Here is a 21007-nt window from a genome sequence, read left to right as displayed (position 1 = left end):
GTGACTGTAAAACTGCAAATAAGCACATGCCTAGGTAAAGCAAATATGGCACAAAAAGCCCCGAGCTGGTGGTGACTGAGTCTTTTAAAGAAATTGAAGCAGTTTATTGGCTTTAACATTGCTGGGTCTGAGCCAGTCAGCCTTTCCTTCTGGAAGGGTGTACTAGTATGACCGCAGTGCCACCGTAACACGACGCTGTTGCTCTGAGCTTGGGTTTCATATTTCTGCCTGGCACTGCCCTGCACTATACAGACACGTCAGTTTGGAGACCTTTAACTCCACCGTGATTTATAAGCACACCCTGTGTTTCTACCAGAAAGCGGGCACCAAAAAGTCTGAAGTCTGAAAGCTCTGAGCAGCCAATTCAACCATAGCCAAGCTAGGGGATGCTTTTCCTATGTGAGGAGGAGCACATCTAATGTACTGAAGAATGCAAGGCAAGAGAAGCCAATATTCATCTAATCATCCTATTGTAGCCAACAGCCCCAGAGTTAGAAACCAGGACAGAATGGGAGACTTGTATTCACGCACTAAACTGTCTATCTGAATAAGAAAACTGCTTCTTAAGAGAACAGACTTAATTTTCTGCTAGTGAAATTTTACTGCATTGTCAAAGACATTTAAATATTCATTTAAATAAAGATGGAACTTCATCTCCCCTTCTTGAAACCACCTGACTACTGCATAAAAGAGGAACATTTCCTCCTTTTGCCCCTGGGAGTGATATCTAGGCCAAGCCTCTCTTGAAACTGTAGAGGCTCCTCAGCATGAGCATCAGTTCCCCTCAGTCTCCACTGTGCAACCTTTTCGACTGGATGAGTCACTGCATACGTACATGCATCCAGGCTGCAAACAGCCCTCTTCGTACAGTCTTGGGAGAGTGCTGTATGCAGCAGCCTCTGTTTCTGACCCTGTGCAATGTCACACAGCCTGTGGGTATGCCAGATTTACTGTTCAGGTAACAGAATGATTCCTGTTGCAAGAGAGTCGGGAGTTACCAGATAGACACAGAAGATTAGTTTTGTATATGTACAGTGGATCTGGTAGTTGCAAAAAGTTCTGTATTTAAAGCACATGTGCAATGAATCTTACAGTTTCCCAGAAAATGCAAGCACAACAGTGTGTCTGCTGAATGGCTACCTGACATACAGCACATTCCTTCCACTCTTGTGCCAGATGATGGAGTATGGGTAGAGTAGAAAAACCCCAAGGAAAATGGTTTCTGGAAACAAGCTAGTCTTGCCACTAGGACAAATTTTCTGCTGTACTATTAGCTAATCTTGGAACAGGGAAAGACTGAACATCTCGTATTCTAGCCAGCAGGTTAATTAGAAGTTACGTGTCTCCATACCTGTCTCCTGCCCTTGTGGTTCTAGCCTGAAGTATCTGGTTTACATTGCACAGACATTACTGTAGGATACATTGTACGTATTTCCAGGTACAAGTCTTTCTAGCCTAAATTCTTAGGGTAAAAGCAGTCACTCAGTCACTATCTGTGTCTCCCAAGAGCTTTTGAGCATATTGCCTAATTTCAGTTTATCTTGATTTTGAGAAACAGTGGCCACAGAGCTAAAGTTCCCATAAATTTTGAGAAATGCTGCAGGTGGTGAGATTTAGGAAAAGGCTTCATCACAAGCAAATTTCTAAGAGAAAAAGAGTGTCTTTAAGCACAGCAAACTCAGAGTATGCAGCCAAGCAGAAGGCAAATCCCAAGAAAACGAAACTTTGTTCTAATGGTAATGACATTACTTATTCTGTGGGACCAAGCGTTAGGCTGACCAGCTACTAACATGGCACTGCTGAGGATAAGCATAGCAGGAGACTAAAAATGTCATCAAGCAAGTAACAAGATCCTGTGATGGGAGGAGTTGGGTTTTTGATGTGCTTGAATGCAGCAGTTCATATCAATTCACCACAGTACGTAACATGGTTTTTAATACAAAAAGCGGAGTCGAATGCTGCGTTCCAGCTCCAGCCAAACTCCTATTTACTTTGACAACTGGAACAGAGAAGACTTAGTTCTTGTGTGGTCTATTGCTATTTAAGTAGGATGTTGTGCCACTTTCTCATAAGCTAGAATGATCATATGAACACAAAGGAAAATATAATGAGCAGCTTATCTACAGAGGCTAAGGAAAGCTTTTTGGAAAAAAAAAAAAAAGGAAAATTGAGGAAGTGATTGCAAACACTAATGCAGGGAAGAATGTTTTGACAAACATAATGCCAGTACATTTTTATTGTAAGGACAATGAAAACTTACCTCATCTCACCTCTATGTTTGATCCTTCTTATATTAACTTCAGTAGCTGCCAGACTAGGACATGAATGCAATGGGAAAATCTGCAGTTATGATGCGTTTTTGTTTTACATGGTTCACGTAAATGTGCCAACCAATAGTAGGTAGTTACTTTCATTGAGATTTCGGCAACATGTTTTCTGTTTAGCTTGTGATCCCAAAGTAGCAGAGCTATTGAGGGACAGCAGATCCCAGTGCTGCCTGCTAATTAGGAGCCCTACAAATGTAGGTCACAAAAACAAAAGCAAAGCTTTTCCGGGCAAAGACAAACGTGTGGTTTGTGAATGAAAAGCCAGGAAGTTTTAAAAGTGAAACAGAAGTAAATTGAATCAGGCTCTTCTTACAAATGAAAGCAGTAAAAACTCTTGGCTATTAGCACTTGAAGGGTAGAGAAGATTTTGTTAACCCTTTGTTCTTCCAGATAAACTGAAACTCAAGCCAGTTAGCATTAGAAATATCTTTTCCAGTGCTTATCAGAATGAGGAATTTGTTTTAGAAATATCAAATCATTACAGGGCCAATGATTATATAGAAGGAACAGGAAAAAGGAGGTATAACAATCTGCTCTTCCCCTACCTGTCATTAAACTAGACTTTGTTAAATACAGCTGTAGTCTTGCTCCCTCATTCAGTGTCAGGCACACTTCAGATCTGTCGTTGTTTGATTATTTTAATTCTTCAAATTTGCTTTAATTGTGTAATATGTTTTTAGGTTAGTTGAGCTTTTTCATATGTGAAGATCCTTCACTGGGGGAAAAGTGAGGGTTTGTTCTTAATCAAAATGTAATGTCTCTGGTATGTGACTTCTGAAGATGCAATTATTCTCTCCTTTAGAAAGACTGACAAGCTGCCTGATTATACAGCCTTACAGATAATAAAAGGTATTCTAGGAAAGGGTTTACAGTAGTATGGCTCCAATCCACACATGTATAACTACCTTGCTCAATAACTGCCTGTTATTAAAAGTCTGACAATATATCTTTCCCCTCAATGAAGTCAATATAAGGGTCTTTTCTCTTACCGAACTTAAATGTAGACTGATTTACCAAGAAAAGTGAATCTGAGCCTGAAATCAAAAGAAAGAAAGTCACTGCAGCCCTTCAGATATACATTTACATTTACATATATTTTTAAGCTATGTCTTCCTTCTCAACAAATATTTTTTTTAAGTAATGTCTAATATACACCTTTTTAACCATGATGAAAGTCATGGCTAAATAGCAAGGCACAGTAGGATTTCTGTTTGCTCTGCAAAAACAATGCACTTGAATAAGGACTTAGGGTATCTAAGTCAGAGAAACCTCCTGCTCTAGCTCTTTCTTTCCATTAAGCAGAATTTTTTGCAAATATCCATTCCGTAAAATTTTTTCCACCCTCCCAAACTTTATAAATTCCTGCTTTTTGTCATCTTAGCAAAGTGGAAGAGAATGGAATTCTAAAAACATAATTACTTTCATCACTCTTTACCACAAATCTGGCACTAAGAAACTTCTTCTGAATTCCTTTCCCTCACCTGTTTAGTTGCAAAATGTAATTTTAAATTATAACCATGAAAGACCACTGATAGGACTGTCACAGAGACTGTAGTGACCCTCCTCCTCACAGTAGTTTCCTCAATAGCTTGAAATATTTACAGTCAGAATATCATCTATTTCATCAGTATATAAAAAGAAAAACTTAGTGGCTAGATCCTTAAATACCTAAAAAGCCCACCCCCTAACCTTTTTTTTTTCCATTAGGACAGTGATTTAACATCCAAATTATTTCATAGTCTTTTCTAGAGCCCAGTGTTTATGGGTTGCAACACAAGACAACTGGATTTCATTCTCTGCTACACCACAGCTTCTGATCTTGGGAAAGCTCTCAAATCCCACAAATTAGTGCTTAAATTCTGCCTAAGTCCAAAATTGTGACCTTCAAAACCCACTGCTCAACTGTTGCCAACCCTGGAGGCATATGCTTAGAATGAGTGATTATCTCCCAAGACCTAGGTCATACCCATGGAATTGAGCTGTGTACAAAATGCAATAGGAGATATGGGTTTTTTTCTCAAACTGATCCAAAGGAGAAGCTTTACTTTATTCAGTGGCTCAATGATTAAAGCTCTCACCCTATAAAAAAGTACCTCATTCCCTAAAGATGCACAAGTACAGTATTCCTACAAAAATGTTGGGCATCTTGTGCATTACCCCTGTCTAAATGGCCTGAGAAATCCCTCTGCACCATAGGGAGAATCATGCTTACTTCTCACTAATTATGCATCTATAGCGTTGTCCTGGTTTTGGCTGGAATAAAGTTAATTTTCTTCTTAGTAGCTAGTACAGTGCTGTGTTTTGGATTTAGGATGAGAAGAATGTTGATAACACAGTGATGTTTTCAATTGGTGCTGAGCAGTGTTTATACAAAGTCAAGGACTTTTCATCTTCTCATACTGCCCTGCCAGCAGAGGCTGGGGGTGCACAAGAAACTGGAAGGGGACACAGCCAGGACAGCTGACTCAAACAAGCCCAAGGGGTATTCCATACTTTATGACGTCATGCCCAGTATATAAACTGGGGGGAGTTGGCCAGGGGGTACCGTGGCTCAGGGATTGGCTGGGCATTGATCAGCAGGTGGTGAGCAGTTGTATTGTGCATCACTTCTTTTGTATATTCTCTTATTATTAGTACCATTAGTATTATTTTCCCTTCCTTTTCTGTCCTATTAAACTGTCTTTATCTCAACCCACAAGTTTTACTTTTTTTTTACCCCTGATTCTCTCCACCATCGCACTGGGGGTGGGGGGGGAGTGAGCGAGCGGCTGCGTGGTGCTTAATTGCTGGCTGGAGTTAAATCACAACAAGCATATTCCCTCTTCCACCCACAGAATTTGCCTTTATAAAGAGCCTGTATCCTGCTGACAGGATACACACAATACTTTCCTTCAGGTTTTGAGAGTCATACATGTAATATTGCCTTTAGGTCTGATTCTGATCTGTAATATATAGGTAAATAGTTTGAGACACTTAGTATTTTCCACCTGTGAAATCACAAACAGTCCTACTGGCAGACACAGCAGAGGTGACAAATTTCTTCCAAAGAAAGTTGCACGATTACCATGTGCAGGTCAGGAGCACCACCAATAGAAGGAACTGGGAATGTAAATAAATGCCCACTAGATAAAACAGAAGGATGGAATTAGGCTAAGACTCTAATATTTCAGAGGTGTTTACTGTAGTATGAAATATATATATATATATAAAAAAATATATATTCCCTAATCCCAAACCCAAAAGTGTTTTGCAAAGACTTGGGATATATATAGCAATTAGTTGCTTATTGAAATTAATCTTCACCATTTTAAGAAATTTACTTTGCACAAATTGTTTAACAGTGAATAATGCTGTATGACTGTAGATCCATTTATATGGTAAACTACAAGGAATATTTTGCCTTCTGACTTTAAAATGTTGAAAATGGGAGCAAAAATACTTTCAATGGTTAATAAAAAAGGGAAAAATATATCCCTAAATCATAGGAACAACATGCAAATAGAGACCTAATGTTGTAAGGCTAATACAGAAGAAGTTTTCATTTGCAGAGGAAAAATCTTGGGGGTGGGGTGTGGGGGTGGGGGAATAAAAGGAAGTAAAAAAATCACATTGTAATATAGTGCAACACAGCAGAGCATTAAGGAGAAAGAATAGTTCTGGCTTGTAGTTTTGGAGTTTTGGGGCATTGTAATTGTGTAATGTATTTTGAAACAAAGTAACAGGTTTCAAATGAAGAATTAGTTACAGAAACCATTTTGAAAGATTAAAGTACAGCAGTAGCATCTTTCAAGTTTTTCTCTGGAAATTTTCACTGTTCATTCTGAGCAAAAGTATTTCTCCTGAGAAGTCTGATCTTATTTTTCCTCCCCTTTCTCTCCCCCACATTCTCATTTTTTCTCAGACCAGACCAAGGAAAATGTTATCCATTTTCCCTCCCAGATGCTCACCCATTTCTTTCCTATCCTTTGCTTTGATCTATTACTAACTTCTTCAATCATTGCTTAACCACAGATCTGCTTTTTCTTTTGAACTCTAAGTTGAAAATAAACCAATGTACAGATTGGACTTTGGTGAACCACTTGCTTTGTCAGAGATTGATTTGGATCTACTAGTAGTCTGACTGGGCTTTTTCTTTCCCTCTTAGATTTCAATCAGGGCGTGATCTTTTGTGAGAGTACCCCTTAAAAATGCAAGCTTGTAACTCATCTAAACCTAAGTAAATGCTGAAAAGATATTTTTACTTTATTACTGTATTTCACAAAGCTTCTAAGTTTCATTTCTATGTGAAGAAAATATTTTAACTTCTGTAACACAATTCCACAAGTTAGCATCCTCTGCATGAGGTAAAAGATACCTATTAACAACTCTTAAATATCCTCATAGCTCTTAGACCTTGAGCACCCATCCCAAACCTTTCCTCATTCCCCTTGTTCATAATCCCTTGAGAGGCTGAGACAAGAGTGTAGGTTTTAGACGTGAGGTATTCAAGTCTTTTCACCCACAACATTAGATAAATTAGAATTGTTTCTGTTGTTGTCTTTGAATTGCCACCAGAATATGTGGGAGAAAAAAACTGCCACAAAAGGATAATTTATTTTCCATCTTGCTTTATTCTTCTTCCTCACTGACTAATGCAGTATTTTGGCAGTTTATTTCTGTCATAGGCATCTAAGAGTTTGTTTCTTAATATCTATTTATTTGTTTCCTGTCTCATTCAGTTGTCCCTTTGTTCCCGATTCAAGAAGTATCTCTTTCAAGGAAGTTATGTAAGCACATAAATTACAAATGCACTAATTAAATTCCATTAGAACTATGTGTTAAATAATCCCCTAGCCACTCTGGTATTCAAACATGGGGTGCTATGCTGAACCTCAACATTTCTTCCTACATCACAGGGATATACCAATTTCATTTTTTCCTTTGATGTCCATATTTAAATATGTCATCCAGATAGAGACCATGAGATTTCCAGAAAACAGAAAATTAACTGGATGAAAGCTTAATTAAACAAGTATTAAAAGTTTTCTTAAGCAAACAGGTATAAAAAAGTAATGTGAATGAAAAAAATAACTAAAATTCAAAAGAAAGTTTTAAAATATCAAACTTAGCATAGCTGTTTGTGATTTCAGTGTTGAAATGTAAGTAGAAAATAATTGTCTCATCTAGCCATGCAAAACAACTCCAACCTTATCTTGTAGTTTTCTCAGGTATTTTTTATTACAATTGAAATTTTGTAAAAATGCTGTTCAAGTAATTCAAACTTTTCATCACTTCTTAAACTTGTGAAGAGATGATCCCATTAAACATGGTAAGGATATCTTTCCTAGTGTCAGCTGAAGATTATATTGCCAAAATTTCTTTACTGTGATGCTCATATTGACAACTTCTCAAGAAAAAGAGATTAGGAAGCTTAAAGGATCATTCTTTGGGAGTTCCTACCATTGACCTAACCTTGTTCACACTATTGATTATATTTTTTTTTATTTTATTTTTTTCACCCAATTAAGTATATTTCACTTAAAGGTGCTATTCATATAGAAGTGATTATTGTGAGGGAGCCTCTTGACACAAGTTCTTTAAAGCCATCCTTTTTAGTTCTACTAGGAGCCCAGAGGAAAGTTCTTTGATGATGCATCTATTTTATTTGGTTTATCACTTTCTTTGCTCACCAGAGGTTAGGGGAGCATTTTTAGTAAAGTTTTTCCATACTCTAGCAACGTGATGAAAAGTTCTTTTATCTGTTAACATTTACAGGTACCTCCTCACAGAAATACTAAGTCTGTTCTTCAAGGTGCTGCTTTTGCAAACTTAGAATAAAATTGCACACAACCCACTCTAACTGGGGCATTTGACAAAATGTTAGTCAGCAGTTTATCCACTTATGAGCATAACTGGTATATGTTTTTGTCCCCGTTGCTCTTTCACACATGGATTATTGTGGTCTAAAGTCTAGTAGAGTACCTAATGGGACATCTTCATACACTAATTGGATGGAGTTCTCCTTTCTACTCTTTACCTTTCAGTTAGAATAATTAAATCTAATTTTTCTTATATTTGCATACTTGCGTTGTTGAAGGGTTGCAGGGAAGGAGACTTGGATTCCTGTTCCCTGCATTGGTAAATCCTGTATCAAACAGCTATGCTTCATCTGGCACCTCAGGGCTTTCTACTCCTGTGTCACTGTGGGGCCTTCCCAAGTACAACACAAAGTTCTGCCGAATGTGTTTCCTCCAAGAATTTCCCGCAAAGTCAGAGTAACTTTTTGGTTTTACACTCTGAAATGTTTGTACTGAGTGTCAATCAATGGGCTAGCCTCACAGGATGATTAGCTGTTATACCAGACATTTCGTTAATCCTACTCTTAATAAACAAACAAACAAATAAATAAATAAATCATTAATTTCCTTTGAATTCACATGAACTCTTAACCATGGTTATGTGTCCACATGTCTAAGGAATGACACCACTTTCTCCAGATAAAAATTTCTCACCCACAGCAGTTTTCCTCTCCAAAGGGTCCCTGAGGGCTTGTATAGATAAATCATTAAGAAATAAGGCCTGTGATCATTTAGTTTTGTTTGCTGGATATATGCCTTTGATAGCAAAGTAGAATTAGACTGTCATTTCATAGTCAGTGTATATATTAGCCTTCAACCTTCTCTGAAAACAAAGGTACACAGGAATTGCTATGTTTGTCAAAGCCTGAAAGATTACTAGATCCTCCCGGGGAAAGTGTGTCGGTTCCTACACAGTTATAAGTCACCATATTTATGGCAGACTTTTAGGTGAGAAAAGAAAGGAGGATTCCTCTACTGACAGGTACTAGCCATTAAATCTCCAAGCAGGGAAGCTTAGATGCTAAAATGTCTTATGAACAGGCAATCAAGCATCTCAGCTCAGAAAATGAGTCAAACTCAAGTCCCGCTAGCAAGGCAGTTTAGAAATTTTCTGTGTCACTTCATGTCCATTCTCTATGGCCCATTTGGCTGTTTCCTCTCACAAGGATTTCAAACAAAATGAAAGTATAGAGAGAATTTACATCCAGCCATTCAGGCCCAAAATTTCCTCTGCTCCTACCCCAAAGACCCTGAATTAGGCAGCTGCAGAAATCCTACCCGCATCTGTGGGCTGCTCTCTACTCAGAATCCCTTTTTTAGCTATAAAGTTTTCATCTCCCTATGAAGCTTTTCCCACTCTACTGCTAAGTCTGCTTTTCCAGAAGTGGTCTGTCTTGGCTTCAGTCTTTTACACTGGTATTTGGTAATTGACTCCTTAATTACATCTGCCAGAGTAGCTGGTGCTTTTTTTAACCACTTCTGAGCTGCTATAGTATTGGATCTCATCACTTCAAGTTTCAAGGTCAGTAAAGGCTCTCCTTGACTTGATATCAAGTAGGAATTGAGTACATAAATTTACAATTATTTACGACAAAATACAACAAGCTTGTTACAGATACACCTAGCTCTGTGATTGTGGTGCATGAAACCTGTGTTGTTAAACCCTACTAAAGGGGATGGGGACTGCCAGTACATGAGCTACTATTCTCAGAGTCATCTCTGTAGAGTCAAGGCACCTCATGTAAGATGAAGGTGTTATGATCCTGATTCAAGAATGACTCAAATACTGAAAAATGACTGATTCTTAGAATCTGTGTGCTTTGGGCCAGACTTTCCAGTGCACTGGGCCAACGTTATGCTGATATGAGGGCAGAGGAGTCTTTACAGACATGGCACTTATATAAGGCATTAAAAAAATTAGAAGCATAAAAGAAGGGGCTATGCAAATCTTAACACTGACATAGACACAGGAGAAGTGAGAGCACATTGCAAGCCAGATTCCTCATAGGCAGACATAGGAAAAAAAAAAACAAGTACTGAAACCAGCCAACATAACTATCGAAATTGTACCTTAATATTAGCAAAAAATATAGACAACTCAGCTGTTCAAAGCAAGTCATGCAGTAAATCTGTCTAGACTGTATCACTATTTGGACCTCATGCCATTTTTCCTATACAGGAAGAAAGGTACAGCACTATAGTATGGGGTGATGAGATAAGTGTCACAAGAATGTATCAGGAATACACTCAGACAGCTAGTAGATAGAATACGACAAGCTGCTCTCCCCAATTTTGCCACAGTCCACGGGGCTGCAGGTAGATTACCTCCCCTTCATGAATTCAGAGGTGATCACAGTGTGCTGGCATAATCCCAAAGGAATATAAATCAAAACCATTTCTGCTAAACTTCCTGACCATATTTTGCTAGGTCAGCTAATCAGAAAACATCTTGTAACTTGTGGCTATTTATAACTAACAAAGCTCCAAATTAAAGAAATACAGAAAATGTTTTCAAGCGTCTCAATAGTGAAAACAACTATTACTGAAATTTTTATTAAAATAATTTTCATTTTTTCAGGGGTTTCATAAAAAACAAGCAATAATTTTAACAAAAAATAGCTGTACATCCAGCTGAAGTAAATAGAAAATCAGGACTCAGATTGCATACTTCAGTGTCAAATGTAAATCTGAGAAATTAAATAGCCACTTGATCCACCTCTTGATAGACAGGGATTGGTGCACTTAAAGACCCTGAATATGTAGTAAGATTCAATGTGAAACCCATGATACCATGGTTAATATGACAGTTTTTCACATAAGCTGCCACAATGGTAAGTTCCATCCTGTAAAATTATTATTACCTCCTGCTGTACCAAATGCTTCAAACTGCCACTGAGGTTAGTGAACTAAAGGCAGTCAGTTTATCATGAGGTGTCCAGCACGTTAAGGATGTAAAAGCTTGTAATATATATTTGTTACTATCAGCCTTTCTGTTTGAAGCTCACATGGTTTCAGTGCAGTATCAGTTCTCTCTTATCTCTTTTCCCAGATTTGTTTTCAGAGAATAAAAATACATATTTAAGATAATTACAGACCTCTCATATTCACTTGTAAGGAAATAGCTTAGATGGGACCATATTTTAAATTTGGCATTAGTTCTAGACCTGACTCAGAGTTGCTGCCAGAACCTTGCTTACAGGGATGACAGCAAATGATTCACTCAGTGCTGTTTTGTTGATCCAGCTGTAGGGCTGAATTAGACAACAGACTTCTAGAAAGACAGAAAAATATAATTTTACAGCAGACAGAGAGTGACATGCCTTGGATCCACCAAGATGACTCACATTCTTGCAGCAAGAAGTAACCCTTCTCTTAGCCAGTTCACAAATTAGCAATGATTAATCAAGCATAAAAAAGGCTGGAATGACTATAGCAAAATACATCCCAAATGAAAGCTAAATCCTTCAGAAAATACTTGTGAATTTTTTAATATATTCATATCTGTTATGGTTCCTTCAACCTGCTCCCTGCCACTGCTGTACCTGCTTGTCACAGAATGTTACTACAATAAAGGATAGCAGAAATTTAATTTCAAAGTAATATTTGCAAGGTTTTGAACACATTTGACTTCAAATATCCATGTCAGCTTTGGGTCCAGAAATGACTCAGAAAACTGCTTATTCTATTAGCCACCCTTTTTCAGTTTTATTTTATGCTGCACCTGTTTTTGTATCTTCCCCCAGTTCTTACTATATTGAATAGAACAGAAATGTGTAAACTTGTTCATCATAAATCTTGAAAACATCCATCAAAACAAAAAACAATGATTAAACAATAACAAATAGCAATGCATGTGAGCTTTCTTTCTGTACCTGTGGCTGAAATATACCACCCTGGTGATTTCTGTGACCAGAAAACACAGTTCAGAGATCAGGTCATGATCAATCCATAGAGATAATAAGATTGGGGGAGGGAGGGAAAGTCACTGCATTTTTGCACACAGATAAACATGAAGAAACTGCAATCTATTCATAGCTACAGGCAGATGGTTTCATAGATTCATGTCCAAGAGGAGAAGAAGCAGCTCTGTTTGTCAGGGAAGATATATACGGTGAATTATTCACCCAGCTCAAGTAATAAGTGGGGTCAGGGTAGAACAAAATAATACATTGATTTTTCCTTACAAGAAAGCAAGAATATGAATGGTTAGTGCAGGTATTCATTTGAACTGTTACACCAAGACCAGGGACCAGCTGCCTGCCCCTCCGATTAAGTTTCATTCTCACTCCCCTAGTCTCCGATACCAGGTCAGCAGTTCTCAGACCACTGACACTCCAGTCTTGTCTTAGCCTTGGAGGTGCCTAAAATCAATTTGTTCCTCCGTTTCAGTGCACAAAGTTCCTCAGGACTGGCATATCACTTACTCAGAGATGTGTCGGCTGAGGGGATAAAGCATCTACTTTCTAGTGCAAGCTGATAAAAGGCACGAGGCAGCTAAATTTACCCCAACTCTTTAGAGAAGCCTGATCCATTAGACATGCTCAAGTCATGCACTGACTTCCACACAATAGCCTAACAGAGTGAACTAACCTTTACAATATGGGAAACCTACGCATTTGACTCTTCTTTGGCCCATGGTAGTTTTGAATCTGCAGATGCCATTTTTAAGAAGGTCTTCTTACTGCAAGACTGTGGAATAGCCTAAGATGAAGGCTGGCCTCTGCCGCTGGAGAAACTGAAGGTGTGAGGCTGAGCAGAAAGGAAAGCAAGACTTATGGCACTGGAGCAAGACTGAGCCTGATGGGGATATAGTCCCAGAAAATTAAAATGTCTTCATTTTTAGTAGCATAGGTTTGGGTTCACAGAGTGGGTTATATAAAAGGACACTAGGTTGCTGAAGAAGGGGAGTCAGCACTTTCTGAAAATTGTACTCATTCAAATTCCCTGCGAACTTGTAAATAGCCTGGCCTCTGTTTCCGCCACTCTTCCAGGCCTCCATTTTCACTCTGTGAAGCCTTATGTGGTTCTGACACTTTGTCTACTGATGGAGTATGCTGTTATCTACCGTAGCCAGGTGCCATTATCATAATTCATAATCTGTTTCCCGACTAAACCATCTACTCTTACAAGCACAAAGCAAAAGGCAGTTTTGCCCCAGAGAAGCTCGGAAGAAACAAAAGGCATGAAGAGAAACGGTAGCTCCTGGCTCAGTGGCTTGCTGTGGGCTCAGCAGGAACAACCACGCAAGAACCACAAGACTGTGCCTTGCAATATGATATTTTGATGACTAGCATTCATTTCTTCCTTTCTCTGTTTCCTTTGTCATGAAGCTTGTACAAAGATGTGCATTTGCGAACCTTATAAATCATAAGTTCTGAGTTTATCTTCATCTGTCGTCACAGCAGACCTGTTTAAAATTTCAAAATGGGAACTGTGGACTGTTTTGGTTTGGGTTTTTTTTGCATTAGCTTTGCTAGAGAGAGTTGCATGGTGTATTATCTATTGTGTCACAAGCTGGACAAAGTACTTGGAACACTGAATGAGTGAGGAGGGGGGCTATATAAAGATTTTATGCTACTTTGCATTATATTCCCACATAGACTTAAATTCTGGACTTCAAAGTATCTTTTCTGAGATGGTGATTAGAGTTAGTGCAGTGACAGCTGCCAGGATTTAAACTACATAAATTGAATTTTGGACATTGAAATTGCATTTCTGACCACATCCCAAAGGCCTGAAGAGTGAAATGCTGGACTTGGGACATAATTAATTTCCAGCATATTTTAGAAGAAAAATCTATTCATGGCTAATATATGTCTATCCTTTTCTGCTCTGTAAGGTACATCAAAATACCATCTATTGTCATTTAAGATACACCAAACTCTAGTGAACCAGACATTTGGAGCTTATACAAGCAGGCTACTGTTTGACCTAGTTTCATTACAAGCCTGAAACTGCCCATTACCCACTTAATGATGAGTAAGATGAAAAATTGAATCCAATCTACCTCGCAGGACTTGAAAAACCATCCAGACAACTCTTGGCCAAGGAAAGCAGCTCAAATTAATATGCCAGACTGTGAACTCCGGTGGCTGAAGGAGAAGCTCGCGCAATCATTTCTTCTGCCCCTTCCACAGGTGCCAGGTCTCACTAAGCCCCAGCTGTGGGGCAGGTATCTGGGTGAGGTTGCACCTGAGCTCACTGCTGCTAAATTCACCAAAACCTTCCTGCCAGAGTACACAGCTTTTCAGTCACCTTTCAAATAGCAGCAGCAGCAGTGGGGCTGTCATGCCCAAGTTAACAAGCTCTGCTTTCTCAGCAATGCCTATTGACTTGGGCTTAATATTTCACTCACCATGATTGCTGTTTTCGAGGATCGTTCAAGTCTGGCTCTGTTCGTACAGACTGTGCTATACATAGCTTTACGCTTAGCTGTGAAACAGTAGAATTAACTACACAAGCTCAGACTCTCTTCCTTTCACCAACATAAGGAAGAAAAAACCCCAACACTTCAGAGTCTCCTTAACTATCAGTGTGTGATGGAAATGTGCTTAAGGTTAAAGGCTTGTTTAAATCACTGGACAAATCAAGGTCTAACACTTATGAGAACAGATGGCTTATCCTAGATTTACGCTAGTATAATTGAGAGCAGAATTTGTTCTGGGGTGTCAAATAAGTATAACAATGAATTAAACAGTGCAACCAATTTAAAAGAAAAATGCTCATTAGTGTGAATAGAAAACCATCACAGCAGAAAAATGCCAGCACTTACTGCAATACATCAGCTATTCCCATTAACATAGTAACTAACCATTTCTGGATAGTATGATGCATGGCTAAACAGAATACTGCAAAATGATAGCTCCCATCCACATGACTAAATTACAGTTCTTCCCTGTCTTTATCACCCTATCTCTGCTGATGTTTTATTGAATAATCTTAACACAGACAGTGAAAACATTGAGGAAGAAAGGTACAGTTGTTTTGCATATAATAATACATGCACACATGAGTTGTACTGATCCTATATAAAAATAAATAAAATAAAAATGAACAAAACAAAACCAAACCTTTGGTTTAAGAGATATTCTCCAAAAGAAGTCATCTCTAACACTGCCCATTTTTGAGTGGAGCAATTCCAGACCGACTTTGAAAATCCCAGTCAAAGCACATAGTTTTGCAGTAGACTCATCTGGATAGTTTCTTAGCCAAAACAATTTCAACAAAAAGGCTGGTTCCAGACATACAGTATTAAATAACCTCTGAATTGGCAAAGAGTGATGCATACATTCCATCTGAGAGTCTGCTACGGGTCCGGTCAGTTGAGGTAATGTAAGTTCAGTTTCACAGCTAGAAACCATAACAGCGTTTTCAGCAAATAATTGTCAAAACAGTTCTTTTGTACATTTAGTATTGAAGTATATATGAAAATCTGGGTAGATAAGGAAAAAGAAGAGTAATGTACTATTTCATACTCTTTAAACCTTTAGAAACAAACTAGCAGAAAAGTGGGATGAATGGTTACAGTGAAAGCAGAAATAAATGTAACTGTGTAATTTTATTGCCAGACAGGAGTATATGGTCATCATCATTCAAGATCCTGTTTTTTTCCTCAGTTATGTCATAGTTCACTGTAATTTCACTTGCTCTGTGGGAGTTACTCATAGTCAAGAATTAAAGCAGTCTGCAAACTATAAAGATGGGATAAGTCCTCATCTTCTCAGCCTAAATTATTTTTTACCTTCTCCTGGCCTTTCCCCTCACAACCGTGGCACATTTCTGCTTACCTCTAGTTTGAGAGCCATTTGTGTAGGTGGGGAGGAGGTGGATGGAGAAGTGCAAAGAGGGCGTCTTCCCTGCAGCAGGGTGCAGAAGTGCAGACAATGCAGGAGCAGGAGTGGCCGTGGCTCCCTGCAGCCCCTTGCCCAGGCGGCAGGACTGAGGGCAGGGGCTGAGAGGCAGGGGATCTGGCCCAGCACCCTCTTCCTCTCCCATCAGGATCCATCTCTTCATATTACTCTCAGCAAATGCTTCACAACTCTGTCTTTCCCACCTTCACATTTTAATTTTTTAAATCTTAGCTCATCCTGTACTCTGCTACATTCAGTGTAGCCATGAAAGTGGGCTTCTGAAACAAAGCAGAAAACTTGCAATGCTTACAGTGACTTCCAGTTAATATCTGCAAAAGCTTACGTAAATATCTCCTGCCACGTATTCCTTTTCCCAACGTGGTTCAGGGCCAATCTAGTTTTTACTTAACAGTCTTCTGTGTAGCAGTTTTCTTGGATATTTGAAGAACAAGAAGGCTTGAATACAAATACGATGCAATATTCAATACACAAATATGCAATATTTGCCCTGGCAGCCAAGCAGGCAAACTCCATCCGGGGTGCATCAAACACAGCATAACCAGCTGCTCAAAAGACGTGATTATCCTGCTGTATTTAGCATCAGTGTGGCCTCACCTTGAGTACTGTGTTGAGTTCTGGGCCCCACAATTTAAGAGGGCTGTGAAGGTCCTTGAATGAGTCCAGAGGAGGGCAACAAAGGTGGTGAAAGGGCTGGAAGGCATGTCCTATTAGGAGCGGCTGAGGAATTTGGAGTCATCTAGTTTGAAGAACAGGAGGCTGAGGGGCGACCTCGTTGCTCTCTACAGCTTCCTGAGGAGGGGAAGTGGAGAGGGAGGTGCTGAGGTCTTCTCCCTGGGATCCAGTGATAAGGAATGGCTCAAGGCTGCATCAAGAGAGGTTTAGACTGGACATGAGGAAACATTTCTTTACCGAGAGGGTGGTCAAACACTGGAACAGGCTTCCTAGAGCGGTGGTCGATGCCCCAAGCCTGTCAGTGTTTAAGAGGCATTTGGACAATGCCCTTAATAACATGCTTTAACTCTTGGTTAGCCCTGAATTGGTCAGGCAGTTGGACTAGGTGATCATTGTAGGTCCCTTCCAACTGAAATAGTCTGTTCTATTCCGTGCAGCTCTGTTCTGTTCTATTCCATTCCACTCTATGCTATTCCAGTAGTTCTCATGTACTTTGAATATTTTAACTATAAAATCACAAGTATAATGTTATCCAGAGAGCAGTATTGCAACAGTGAATGAAGTTATACTGTATATCTATGTATAGATATATATGTATGTATATCTAGTGGTCTTTTTGAGGATTAACTTTATAGCCTGCCACTTACTTGCATCCATCACAGAGCACTTTCCTCCAGTTCACCCAGAAAGAGCTTTAGTTGAACTAGTGAGTTTCTTTATGCTTTTCTTTAAAATATATATAGAGAGTATTTCAGACAACCTAATAATACAAAGAATCTTTGTATCACTGATAGCAAAACTTAACCTGGTTCTACTCATGCTCATAAGTGGGTCCAGAGAAGGACAACCAAAGGGACAGATTGCTACTTGTCATACGATTTTTCCACAGGGTTTGAAGTGTGCACAAAGAAAGAAGGAGCAGAACGAGGAAGAGCTCTGGTGCATAGGCTGGCACAGGTTTTTTATTCCAAGTGAATCTCAAGGGCAGTGAATGCAGCACACTAATTTGGGTTCATGTAGTTTGAGTGAATTCAAACTAGCATAGCTTGCATGGCATAGCTAGCACGTCTACTCATGTGAAAACATGCCCCTGTGCCTCTGGAAGCAGAACAGAGGTGACTTCAGTTCACATCTTTCGTACTGTGACCCCTGCTTCCAAGGTCAATGGGTCATTGCTTCAGCACTGATTTCATTTCAACAAACTACCAAAATCAACTCTTCTTGTTACAAAGCCTCATACAAAAAAGTGACTGGGCCTAATCCTGACAAAGCTTGGAGGACTATTAAACAGACAAAGCAGAAAAAGGCATAGCTGTAAATTACAGCTGATGACTGCTGGTTCTTCAGCAGCTCATGCTTTGTTTAAGGTCAAAATCTGAGTATCAAATGTCTACAGCAACTGATATTATTAATCAAATTTAAGCTCCCACAAGTGTTAGTGCTTTCAGTTTGGAGGCAGGTATTTTACTGCTCTTTGCAGATTTAAGTTAGTTTGGGTGCTTAGTAGTCTGTAAATCTTTCAAACGCAAAAGGTAACATGGCTTGGCTTATGCACCTCATTTTGAGTCTGTTTTTATTCATATAAAGAATAGTTTCATTATGTCAAAAGTGTCATTCTAATGTCTTTCAAAAATAATACCTGTGTGATGGTAGATATTAGGAACATTTTGGATGCTTTGGTGTGTACAGAGCCCTTCAGTTCACTGTAAAAACAGAATAGACAAAACCAGAAATTTAAGTGAAGTTTACACAAGGGAAAAAGGACCCATAATGGCCTAAAGTCATATAAATCATAAAACCTCTGTCCTTTCCTGACCCTGCTGTGTTTTCTTTGTTAAATTGTAAACTGTTAGGGACTGTCCCTCAGCAAATGAATGTCCTGACTAGAACATTAGAGCTCAACCTTGTCAGGGACTGTAGATGCTAATGTAATACAAATTATGTAAAGAAGGATGATTTTCTTTGCAGCCCTTCATCTGGGAATGTTGCATTAAAAAGTTAATCACTGAATAAATCTACAAGCAATTGTGGAAGCAGAACAGAGTCGAAGACTTCCTTTGTGGGTAATCACCCTTTGGGCTGGCGGACAGAGCTGCACCTTTCTCATTTGTTTTCCCTGTGGCAATACGAATCCTTCATTCTTCTTTGTGAAGTAGCCCAGCCACTGTGGAAAGCAGCCCCATGGCTGGTGTCCATCACAGTGATTACATCAGTTTCCTTGGCAGTAGGAGCTATAGACACACCTCTTAAGACAGAGAGTTTCTAGGATGATCAAACTGGTTGGCTCTCACAAGGATGGTGAATGATTGTTCTTGAATGAAAATAGAATAACCTTTAGGTTTTGCTAGTCTGGTGTGTCGGGCATGCTCTGAACATGCCTGATGGATCACCTAGGGAAGTTAGGAGGCATTTAGGTACTTCCCTAGCCAGCTTTGAACTGCTCAGCCAGAAGGCAGGTGCCCAGGTGTACAAACCGGGACGTGTCCAGGCAGGCAGAGGGAGGACTTGGAGCTCCACTGTGGACTGGATTCAGGTACTTCTGGAGAAGCAACCCAGGCTGCTCTCTGAGACTTCGGCTCCAGAATGCTGCGCTATTTCCAGCCTTGACAAAAAGTCAGTAACCTGAACCTCACCGCTGACCCCCAGTTTCTTTGCTTTTCTTGCTGTCAATATATTGTAGTAAAAGTAGATCTCAAAAATCAGTCGAGCTGGAATAACTTAAAAGACCCACGTGCTAGGGCAAGTTAATGCTAGAGGTGCCTGAGTAATGGAGACATTGGACAAATGCTTGCAGAGTGCTTTACCACTTCTCAGTCCATATAAGCCATAAGCAGCATGTGTCTAGCATACAGAGTTTTCTGAATAGAGCTATATACTCCCATTGTCCTTGAAAACTGTTGCATTTAAGATGGGTTTCTTCAACTATCCTTGTGCTGAGCTAGATGTCAAATCTTCTGCCACTCCATCAAACCAGATAATCTATTTCCAAAGTAACAGCTCATTTAGCATTAAAATTGGCACTTAAGGGTTGATATAAAATGTAAATTAAATGTAGGATATGAGTAAATGAGGCTACTCTTATAATTCAATTTTTGTATTGGTCCCAAGGTTGATATTTTTATCCAAATCATAAATACTCTTTCTCCTTTTGAAAGTATGGTTTTCAATTTCATTTGTGGCATTGCTTTCAAAGCAGAGAAACATCACCTTCACTACAAATTCACATGAGAGTAATATGACTATCAATCACAGTGGCTTGGAAAGAGCTAGTAAGATTTCAAAGCTAGGGATAAAGATAAAAGAAATTAAATTAAGTAATGCTAGAATGAAGCAATCAAGATTAAATGTGTTCTCAGCTGCTGAGTTAACCAGTTCTGAGTTTTTATCGAACAAAAGGTTAAAGAAATGAACCCTTAACAGCAATTTATTTCAGTTTAATGTTTTTTTAAGCTCAAACTCAGAGCAGCTGAATTTCTTCTGTCACTTAAAAAAAAAAAGTAAAAAACCTGACATTATCATTTCTAGTTAATGGCTCTCAAGAAGTTAATTTAACACTCATGATGATCATGTCCAAACAGGCTGTGTGATTTAATTAGAACCCTAAGAGTTTTGAAAATCCCATATAGTAAGCAAATTCATGGGCTGATCATTTAAAAACTGCTCAAAATTCTTGAGCCTGAATTGAATTGAATTCATTACTTCATTGAATTAAATTAGTCTTAACTGAATTAAACTGAAAATAATGAAAATAGTTCTTAAAATGTGAAGAAAACCCAAGAAATCTTAGCTGCTACATGCTATCTTGGAAGAAAAAAAAACTTCAGTGGATGATGACATCCTCGATGAAACTAATGTAAATTCAAACCATGGTTGTCATATCTAATAAGAATTTCCAATAGAAATTTGAGAGCTCATGGCTCAATTCTCTTCACATGTGAGCAACATATTTTTCTGGGTAATTGTTAATTGTTTGGGTTTCTTCACCAGCCAGCACCCCTCCAGCGCTAAAGTTCTTGCTAGTGTGTTTTTGCCCTGCACTGTGAAACCTTAGGTGGAGGGTCAGAGAGGGGTGCATTGAGTGATGGTTTTCATGATGAACGGGCTGTCACGTCCATGTCTTAGGGCTGCAGCCCAGCATCATGCCTTCTAGTGTCTCTGCTCTGGAAAACCTCCCCCAGCAGGCAACATACAGCCCAGGGCTGCCTGCAGACCATAGTCTCTCTCCTGCTCCTCAACCGGTTTGTGTGGGCAACGAGTTCACAGACCACAATGCAGGGCTGCCAGTGGCCTGGCAAAAGGG

Source organism: Buteo buteo, chromosome 4 (assembly GCF_964188355.1).
Source record: "Buteo buteo chromosome 4, bButBut1.hap1.1, whole genome shotgun sequence".
NCBI classification, from domain to species: Eukaryota; Metazoa; Chordata; class Aves; order Accipitriformes; family Accipitridae; genus Buteo; species Buteo buteo.
Note: the sequence above shows the minus strand (reverse complement) of the source record.